The 10,415-nt window shown below is 44.7% G+C and overlaps 1 pseudogene; it reads left to right on the forward strand.

Annotated features, from left to right (window-relative positions):
- Positions 1 to 547: 547 nt before the first annotated feature.
- On the forward strand, positions 548 to 866 carry LOC129342619 (60S ribosomal protein L35a-like; annotated as a pseudogene).
- The last annotated feature ends 9,549 nt before the right edge of the window (positions 867 to 10,415 follow it).

Genomic DNA, 10,415 nt, shown 5'->3' on the forward strand with positions numbered 1-10,415 from the left:
GCTGGAGATCTCCCAGAATTACAACTGGTCTCCAGGCCACAGAGTTCAGTTCACCTGGAGAAAATGGCTATTTTGGGGGGTGGACTCTATGGAATTATGCCATGCCGAGGTCCTTTCCCTCCCCATATCCCACTTTCTCCAGGTTTCTCCAGGTTTCACCCCCCAGATCTCCAGGAATTTTCCAACTTGGAGCTGGCAACATACTCTGGACTGCTTGTTGTGTGTTCTTTTAAAAATATTTAAGATGTTTTATTTGTTTTAAAGATACTGTATTTTATATTACTCTATTAATTGGAATCTGCCCTGAGCCTGCTGGTGTGGGGAGGGCAGACTACAAATCGAATAAAATAAATAAATAAATAAATAAAATAGACATGCAAGTTTTTAAAGAATTGGGTCTAGGTTCTCCAGACCCAACTTGGGTTCCCAACAACCACACAACAACTGTGAAGAATGGCTGTTAAAAAATAAAGAACTCCGCTTTCTCGCCGCCATCCTGGGCAGGTGCTGTTGAGCTCTGCTGGGAACAGGACTTCAAGGCAACACCATGACTGGCAGGTTGTGCTCCAGGGCCACTTTTGTTGGCTACAAGCGAGGTCTCCACAATCAGAGGGAACACACGGCCCTTCTTAAGATTGAGAGAGTTTATTCCCGCAATGAGACAGAATTCTACTTGGGCAAGAAATGTGCCTAAGTTTACAAAGCAAAGAACAACACAGTGACTCCTGGTGGCAAACCCAACAGAACCAGAGTGATCTGGGGGAAGGTGACCCACGCCCACGGTGCGAGCAAAGTTCCGCTCCAACTTGCCTGCCAAAGCCATTGGACGCAGGAACCGAGTGATGCTGTATCCACCTAGAATCTAAATGCGGGTAGAAAATAAAATTTGCAGTTTATTAAACTTAAAGAAAGAAAGAAAGAAAGAAAGAAAGAAAGAAAGAAAGAAAGAAAGAAAGAAAGAAAGAAAGAAAGAAAGAAAGAAAGGAAGGAAGGAAGGAAGGAAGGAAGGAAGGAAGGACGGACGGACGGACGGACGGACGGACGGACGGACAACAATGGCCTCAGAATTCCATTCCAAGCCATTGTCCAAAATAGCAAGCTGGGTGAAGGAGGGTTCCTTTGTTTTTGCTGATCCACATAGAGTATTTTGTGCACATGGAGCAGTAAAATCAGGAAAATACCCCCCCCATGCTATTTTGACATGGGAAATGGCTTCAGATAAATGGAGATCAAGCTTTCTCCTCCAGAAACCCAGAAGATGTACCATAGGACTTCCATGTATAGCTGGTGATGAATAAACTTTTTTTTTGCTAGAGACTGAGGATTTCTTCAGCCTCTAGAGTACATGGCTTGTTGCCTACTTAGGGTAGTGGTAATATTGCCAGTGGTAGGAAGAAAAAAGAACAGCATTAATCCTACCCAGGCACCACATTGACCTTGTTGTGGGCTATGCTGTCAATGTGATAGCCCTCGAGCATGCCAAGTGAAGCCACGGCCCCAGATCCAGACTCTCCAAGTTGGATATTTGAGGTATGACAGCTGAGTTTGTGGCTCTTTATCATGTCTCTGGATCAGTGGATATTCATTCTGTCTACTTGCCAAGGACCAGTTGGGAATTTGGAGGTGATTCACAGAGCAGGAAGCGGAATATTTATTTATTCTAAAATCTCTGCCCACTCTGAGCTTGTGAATGGGCTGTCATGATAGCTTACACATTATGAAAAACACAAGATCTAATATACAATAATATCAGTAAGAGAATGTAAAACAACAACAACAACAACAACAAAATGAAGTAAACTGCCAGCACAATATATTGTGTACTATACACAGTTCTGAGACCATACAAAGTAAAACAAAAAACAGCAGCCATTAGCCTATTGGAAATGCTTTCCCAAAATGGGTGTTTTCTCCAGGAGAAAGAAGCAGGCAGGCTTTCCTAAGTAGGGAATTCTCCCGAGAAAGCTTCGCTCACCTAATGGCATTTGAAGCAGCCCTTCTTTTGGTCTCCTTAAAGGATGTTGGGACATAGTTAGGGGGGTAAGAAAAGCTCCTCTTAGTGACACATACACACCAATGTTTGCAAATGCAGAGAAACACATTCAATTCTACAAATTCACTTCTGTTTGTAACTTCTCAGAAACACAAGTACTGTCCTCATACAGTGAAAAGACTTGAAGGCACGCTCTCTTCCCCACAAATATTGTCAACCCACAAATATTGTCAGCCCTCTCCAAACACTTTTTGCTTCCCTCCAAATATCTGAGCATGAACCTCCACATTGGTCTCAAATTTTCATTTGCTGTGAAATTCAGCGGCAACTCTGCTTTGCGTTTTTCTCTGGTTTGGGAAATGACTTGGAATGGCGTGCTACAGCATCACACTGGTAGCTTATGTCTAGATTATCCTAAGCAGAGTTACTCCAGTGTAAGCCCGATGAATTCAAACTCTGCTTAGGATTTCACTGTTAGTCACTATAACTTCTACTCAACTTACTGCTATCCCCAACTTTTACATTCTATGATGTCCTTAGAGGAAGAACGGGGATATCAAAGTAACCAAAAAAACATTATCTTACAACTTTTTTAAAAAAATAAAAATCTAGCAGCCACAGCTGAAGAGTAACCATTTCATTACATAGCTAAACACATCTCACCACTTCATTAATGATCTGCAATTGATTTCAACCAGTCTGAAGTCTCTTGATCACAAACGGGGTTAATTCAAATGTAAATGTTTAATGATGACACACAACAAATTATGGAGGGCACAGCTGTTCCTATACGATGCTACCTGCATTGGTGTGTGTGTGTGTGTGTAGGGATGCTACCAATTTTTGCAGTCTCACAGTATTGACACAAAACCCCCCAAGAGCAGCATTTTGTGGAGATAAGTGGGTTGCAGCAAGAAGGGGGCGAAAGCAGGAAAGTTCTGTTCTGCTTCTGGAAAGTTGAGATGGGCTCAACCCTTCATTTTTGCTTTTCCATTGTGACAGTCATACTCATGAGTCTTTAGCACCATTTTCTCTTTCGTCATGCTGCAATGTTCCTAGTAAATTGTATACATTTTTTTCACCAATTGCATATAAATGTTACATAAGTAGTCATATAAAAATGGCATAAAAGTGCCGTCCCAGAAAGAACACACTGGGAATAACAATAATGAAAAGGGGGGAAGCTCCAATGACAATGAACAGATGGAAGCAAACAAAATTTAAAACGGCCCATTTGTATATCCCAAATGTGGAGCTAAAAACAAAAGCAGCTGGTCATGTGATGCAGAGAGAAACTCTCGTTTTGCTTGTTAATTTCTCACGTCTTCTTCTACAATGTTCCTATTTGGCCTTGCGAGGGAATTTTCACCCATGTGATTTTGGCCACTGATTTGGGTATCTTCTTTCCTGGTTGGTGCCAACGCTCAGCACAGTGGCTGAAGTCCACTGAGAGCTAAACTGCACAAGATGAATTACATGAGGAAGCTCAAGTGAAGAGAGACGCAATGTTAGCTAGGAAACGTAGTTTGAATTTCACCTCTCTCTACAGAGCCAGCAAAGATCAGTCCTCAGAGGGTTTGTTAATTTCACCTCTCTACAGAGCCAACAAAGATAGCTCCTCAGAGGGTTTGTTAATTTCCTCTTGGCCTTTCCAAAGGCTCTGTCAATTATTAACAAACCCTCTGAGGAATGATTTTTGCAGACTCTGTAGTGAGGTGAAATTAACAAACCCTCGGAGGAGTGATCTTTGCCGGCTCTGTAGAGAGAGGTGAAATTCAAACTACGCTTCCCAGCTAACATTGCATCTCTTTTCATCTTGTGCAGTTTAGTTCTGAATTGAGGTCCAAGTTAAGAACATAAGAAGAGTCCTGCTGGATCAGAACAGTAGTCCATATAGACTAGCATCCTGTCCCTCACAGTGGCCAACCAGTTGACCTAGAAGGCCAATGAATGGGGCATAGAGGCCAAGGCCTTCCCTTGATGCTGCCTTCTGGCATTGGGATTCAAAGACTGACAATCCTTAATCTTCCCATCCCATTTGCTGTGCTTCCATTCTTTTGGGGAGAAATTGGAGTGGGCAGATATTGGACTAGAAAAGCGGAAAAGCAGCAACAGCCCAACTAGGGAAAGATCAGCTTTCCAATCTGCAGGTCTGCAAAACCCCAGACTGGGCCATCAGCTGTTTTCTCTCGCCCCTTTGCCTGACCCACACGTGTATCTTCCTTGCATGAGTCTTCAGGAACAATTACTTGGTAAGCACCTCTTGACATTCATCTTTAGACTAGGAGCTTGAGGGCGGCATGTTTAAGTGGGAGGTTGGACTCCATGGCCTGAGGTTTCTGGTTCTCCAACAACAGGCATGCAGCAAAGGGGGCAAAATGGTTAGAGCATAATGGACAACCTTGCAACCAGCAAGGGAAAGTATTTGGACCTCAGCAAGCTTCTCTAGAAATATCCTACTCTCTCTTCTCTCCCCCCCCCCCCCCATGCCACAAATAGCACTGGGACAGGAATGTCGCTGCTGATCTCCTGGTGCCTGTCTAGATTTCTGAATCATGAGGATATTATAGTCCAGACAGGATTACACCCAGCGATTAAGCTAAACCATTGCAAATTGCAGAAGGGTTCAATTCCTGCAATATGACAAACCAAGGACTGGAATCGGAGAAATAAAAGGGTGTTTATTTTGGAAGTCTTAGATTTGAGTTGGATGTCATATAATCCTTTATATCCAGAACAAGTCCCTTCCCCCTCTTGTTTTTCATAATAGACAGTTACAAGGTAGCCTTTGGATTTCGAAGCTTTTATGCTTCCCACTTGCTTCTCCACTGAATATTAATTAGACATCTACCAGGTCTTGTTACTGTATTTAGAGCTTAATAGAGTCACATATAACACTTTTAGCCTCACAGTACTCTTGTCCCCTAAAAGGAAGGTCCCCCCCAATTTTACAAGTTGGACAACTAGCCCTTCCCCGGTAGGGTTGCCATCCTCCAGGTAGTGACTGGAGATCTCCTGGAATTACAGCTGATCTCCAGCTGACAGAAAGCCATTCCCCTAGAGAAGCTGGCTCCTTTGGAGGGCCCCTTTCCTCCCCAAACCATGCCATCTCTGTGCTCTGCCCCAAAATTCCCCAGGAATTTCCAAACTCTGAGCTGGCAATCATACCCCCAAGGCAGCTCCAGCCATAGAAGGGATTCCGTTGGGATCCCCTAAAGCTACTCAGATTCCCACAAGGCCAAAAATGTACATGCTGCTGGCGTTCAACAACTGGAACATCAGAAATGTAACCTGGCTCTAAAAAATAAGCTGTAGTGAGTCAGATATGAGCAGGTGCCACAGGACTGGGGAAGGGAGGATGAAGGCTGTGCTCCTGTGCTGTTACCCAGTCAAGAGTCAGTGTGGTGTAGAAACATGTATACCGCCTTGACATCCTCGGAGGAAGGGCAGGAGACAAATATAATAGAAGACAGATGCTGACTGGAGGTAGTCGTAGAGACCACCTCACTCCAGTATTGTTCTGCCTACATTTGATTCCAGTTAGCTTCCAGGACCAATTCAAGGAGCCCTTAAGGACTGCCCACCCCCGTATGAATCTATATGACCACTAAGTTCATCTTCAGTGGGTGCCTTCACTGTTTGAGGCTAGGTGGGTGGAAAGGGCCTTCTCGGTGGTGGCACCAAAATTATGGAATACTCTCCCCAGGGAGATCTGTCTGACCCTCTCTCTCATTGTATTCTGCCAGAAGGTGAACTTGTTTCATCTGGCGTTCCTCCTAACCCTTCTTTCTGTGTGTTTCAACTGTTTATGTGTTTTGTTTAATTGTTTTTATACTGTATTTTGAAAGCTTGTTGTAAAGTGTTTTGTTGTTTGCCTCCTTGAGTACGCTAAGCAGAGTGGAAACGTGGCACAGAAGTATGAGAGAGAGAGAGATGGCTCTAAATAAACAGATCTATCTGTCTGTCTGTGTGTCTATCCATCCAGACGGACGGACGGACGGACAGAAGGAAGGAAGGAAGGAAGAAAATGGGGATCCTGAGCTGATTATAGTCCTACAAAGGGGAAAAAAGACTGTTTCAGTCTTTTTTCTATACTTGGACTTACAGCAAATAAGAGATGGGGCATTTTTGATATGAGAAACAGCCCATGGAAGAAAAAGAGTTAAATTCCACTTCCACAGACTACAATCCCCCTCCATATTGCGTCCCACTGCTCTTTAGGGTTGAATGACGCGCCTGGTGTTTCACCCTGTGTGGCTGGCCATCAGGCCAGCTGTCCTTTGAGTGTCTCAACAGCAGAAAAACTAAATCTCCTTGGTCCTCTGAATAGTGATTATTGGGGCAGGCTGGAAAGTTTAAATGGCCTAGGAAGGAAACCAGGAGAAGAGCCCCAGTTTTGGAGCTGGTCAGCAGCACTTCGGTGGCTACTCAGCTCAGACCCACCTAGCCATGTCAATTAAGGGCTTCAGCTCACCAATCTCCTCTTCTTGCATGACCCCAGATGATGCAGGAGAAAGCTATTGGTCGGGGTACTGATCTCTATTGCTGCTTCAGGCATTGAGCCAAGCGACTCCTGCAGCTTTGACCAGGGCTTGGCTTTGCTTGTTCCTGGCTGCCGTTGGCCCTCCAGGGCAGTGGTCCATTATGACCTTTCCTGGTAATTTAAATGGCCAGCCAGCCCTGGCTGGTTATGTTCCCAAAGCCACCACCACTTCCTTCTCAATTCATGGGAAAGCTCTCTAATCAGGAGAATTTTAACAAAAGGCAAACGGATCTTTACTGAGAAACTGAATTATTACTTGTCCATACAGAGGCAGTGTGAGGTTTGCGCCTCCATTTGGCAGGATTTTTAAAGTAAATCCTACACCCTTTGTAAGTAAGAATGGGCTTGGAAAAGGGCGTTATATAATCCCCAATGAGTCTCCATCTCCCAAGTTGTTTCAAAGTTGGTCAGTCATATCGGAGACAAGCCAAGACCATTTGGCCGCTATCACTTCATGATTCCAGGAAAAAATGGAATATTCAGAGAATATTTTTCAGGGGCCTCCTGGTGATTTTTGTCACAACAACTCTCCCATGGCTACTTAAAACAAAGTTTTTTGAAAAGGTTCTTGAAACATGCACTGCAGTTCAGAAGTAGAAACGTCTTGCCTTAAGATAAATCTATTTTAAGACATAACAGCGCATCAGGATAAAAGTTGCGGATACAAAAATATTCCTCTTTGTTGCAATTCTACTGGGATGTGAAGAGCCATACAACTACTTCCACATGCCGAAGGCAGAGTTCAACTTGAATTTCTTCCAAAATTTTCCCCAGAATTTGGATTTCCAAATAATAATAATAATTATAACAACAACAACAGTGTGCTTATATATAGCTCTTCTGGACAGATTAGCACCACGCTCAGAGCGGTGGACAAAGTCAGTGTTATGATTATTCCCACAATACAGCTGGGGAGCTGGGGCTGAGAGGAGTAATTCACCAAAGGCAACCTGCAGCGCTCATGGCAATAGTAGGAGTCGAACTAGCAGAGTTCTGATTCACAACCCAACCACTTAACCAGTATGCTACAGCTTGTTTTGTTTCTAAAGGGGAAATGATGCATTAATGACCTTACACTATTGTATTTCTGATTTATGCACAGATCAATGTGCATGCCTAATGTGCTTCAGCTTCCAGTTCCTTTCATTTTCATATCCCCCCATATACATCTTATGTCACCAGTGTGCTTTAGCTCACTGTAAAAAAAAAAAAAACCTACAAAAAAGTGCTCTTGTGCGCTGTAGTGGCCCAAATCGGGCTGGATCCAGCTGAATCAGACTGCTGCAGCGTGCAGGAGTGCACCACACAGCCCAGGAGCACACCACACCACCTGGGAGTGCGCCCTGGGAGGCACATCCTCCCCCCACCAGCCAGGTAAGTGGGGGCAGTGGTGGAGGGTGGGATCGGGGGATCCCCTGCCTTCAGTAGGGAACTGGCATCTCTACACCAATCCCAAAACTAAAGTCACACATTTTCTCTGTTCTTGGAATGAAGAAAGAGTGGAAGACCATTCCAAGTGCAATTCTGAAACAATAAGGGAGTGAATTGGGAGACATTTGCTTATCCCTACCTGAACAGCGGCCCCTTGTCCTCCTGATGTAAACTTGTAGGGTAGTTCCAGGAAATTCCAGAGGGGTGGCCATGGTAGTCTGTTACAGCCAAAACAGCAAAGAGCCTTGTGACTTCTTTAACACATCTATCATGAAATAAGCTTCCTCTTCCTCAGGTGTGTGACGTGTTACCCTCAATTGTTAGCCCAAATGTTTCTTCAGCCTACAAACACTTCATGTATCCCATGAAGTGAACTCTGGCTCACAAAATTTTATGCCACAATAAACTGGTTAGGCGTTCAGCAGTAATCAAATTTTTTGTAATTTTGCCTGTAAAGTATGCAACTTTTATTATCCCCATACTGCAAAGGAGGGGGCAAAGAGATCACTCGGTGAGTGTATGGTAGAAATAGATTTGAACTTGAGACTACTGTTATCTTGGCTTCTTACTGCACTGCCCCAGAGTGGTGTGTTGGGATGGACAGGGACTGACTTTTTATGAGCTTACTAATGTCATACTCTCAAGAAGCATGTTCCCCCTTCTTGAGATGGCTGTTTATTCTTTAAGACAGATTCTTACCTTGTTGTTTTTATGACTTTATGGTATTGTTTTTACTTTGTGAACTCCCTCAAGCAGGTCTTTAACGAGGGAGCATATAAATTAACAAAATAAATAAATCTAAATCATGATAAATCTATTCAATTAAAATGCTACGTCAGCCTACTGACAACTTTGCATTCTGCTTTGCTGGAGATTTGAGAGGCAGAGCCTGGCAAGGCGAAAGGCCTCAGTGGAATACAATGGCATTGAGTCCACTCTGCCAAGCTGCCATTTTCTCCAGGAGAATTGATCTCCGTAGTCTGGAGTAGAGATGGGCACGAACCGAAATACAAACCAAAATTAAGCACGAACCAGGCTGGTTCGTGGTTCGCGAACCAGTGGTTCGTCAGATCCCATTTCTGATGAACTGCCACGAACTTTAGGCTCGTTCATTTGGTTCGTTTTTTGGTTCGTCACTACAGACAGCCTGAGGCCTAGGGATGTGCGTTTCGGCATTCAGAATGCCGAAAGAATGCCGAAACAAAAGTGTTTCGGCTTCTTTTGGGGAATGCCGAAACGTTTCGGGGAATGCCGAAACGTTTCGGGTAGCCGAAAGAAAAAAGCCGAAACGTTTCGGGATTCTTTCGACTTTATTTCGGCTTTTCAATGGGAAAATGCCTCCGTCTTCCCGGACGTCTGGGGGAGGCATTTTCCCACCGAATAAGCCCAAAATTGGTGGGGACCTTCCTCTATACCTTCTCTAACAACCACCCAAGTTTCAGACAGATTGGACTTTGGGGGGCCATGTTATGGCCCCCCAAAGCAGGTCCCCCCATCCTCCCATAAGAAAGCGAAGGAGCAGCATATTGTTAGCATGCTGCTACTCATCTTCTTCATTATTTCCTATGGGGAAAAAATGAAGAGGCAGGCTTCCTTTGCCAGGGGTGGCATTTTGCATGCAAAATGCCCCCTCACCCTCAGGGGCCCTTCTCCCACCCCTCCTCCCACCCCCCACCAAGGCTCAGCCTGCTCCCACTTGGGGGGGCCATTTCATGGCCTCCCCAAGTAGGTCCTCTCAGCCCCTAAAGTCCACCCCTTACAGCCCCACACAAACCCAATTCCCCCCCAGCTGCCACACACAGACCCAAATCCCCACATTAGCCCCTCACAGACCCAAATCCACCCCCACCTGCCCCACACCCATAACCCCAGGAACAGGCTGGCAAAGGCCAGCCCTCTCCCTTTGTTCCCTATGCTGGGAACTTCTAAACTCTCTTTCCCTGGGCAATTCTGCACAGCCCAGGGGTGCCACAATGGTGGGCACACTTCTGAGTGCCAGCTGGTCCCTGTGAAAGAGCACCTGAACCACAGACACCCTCCCTCAAATCCCCCCCCCCACCTACAGAGATGGCTGGCCAGCCAGCCCCATTGTTCCCTATGATGGGAACCAACTGCACAACAAAGAATAAAACAAGAACAACACAAAATAAAGTTTTAAAAAAATTATTTTCTCCCTTCCAAAGTACAAGTAGGCAAAGCATTATGACACATTACACCAGCAGTCCCCCACACAGAAAAATAACACAACTCACTTAACATCAGAGAATCACAAAGCATGATTCCTGTCAAAAACACTTTATTTCTTGAACAGCTTTAGGTTACACAGCAGGGGGGAACACCAAAGGGCATGGCAGCACTATCTTACACAAAAATAACACAACTCACTTAACATCAGAGAATCACAAAAACACAATTCCTGGCAAAAACACTTTATTTCTTGAACAGCTT

The sequence above is a fragment of the Eublepharis macularius genome, chromosome 14 (assembly GCF_028583425.1).
Source record: "Eublepharis macularius isolate TG4126 chromosome 14, MPM_Emac_v1.0, whole genome shotgun sequence".
Taxonomy (NCBI): domain Eukaryota; kingdom Metazoa; phylum Chordata; class Lepidosauria; order Squamata; family Eublepharidae; genus Eublepharis; species Eublepharis macularius.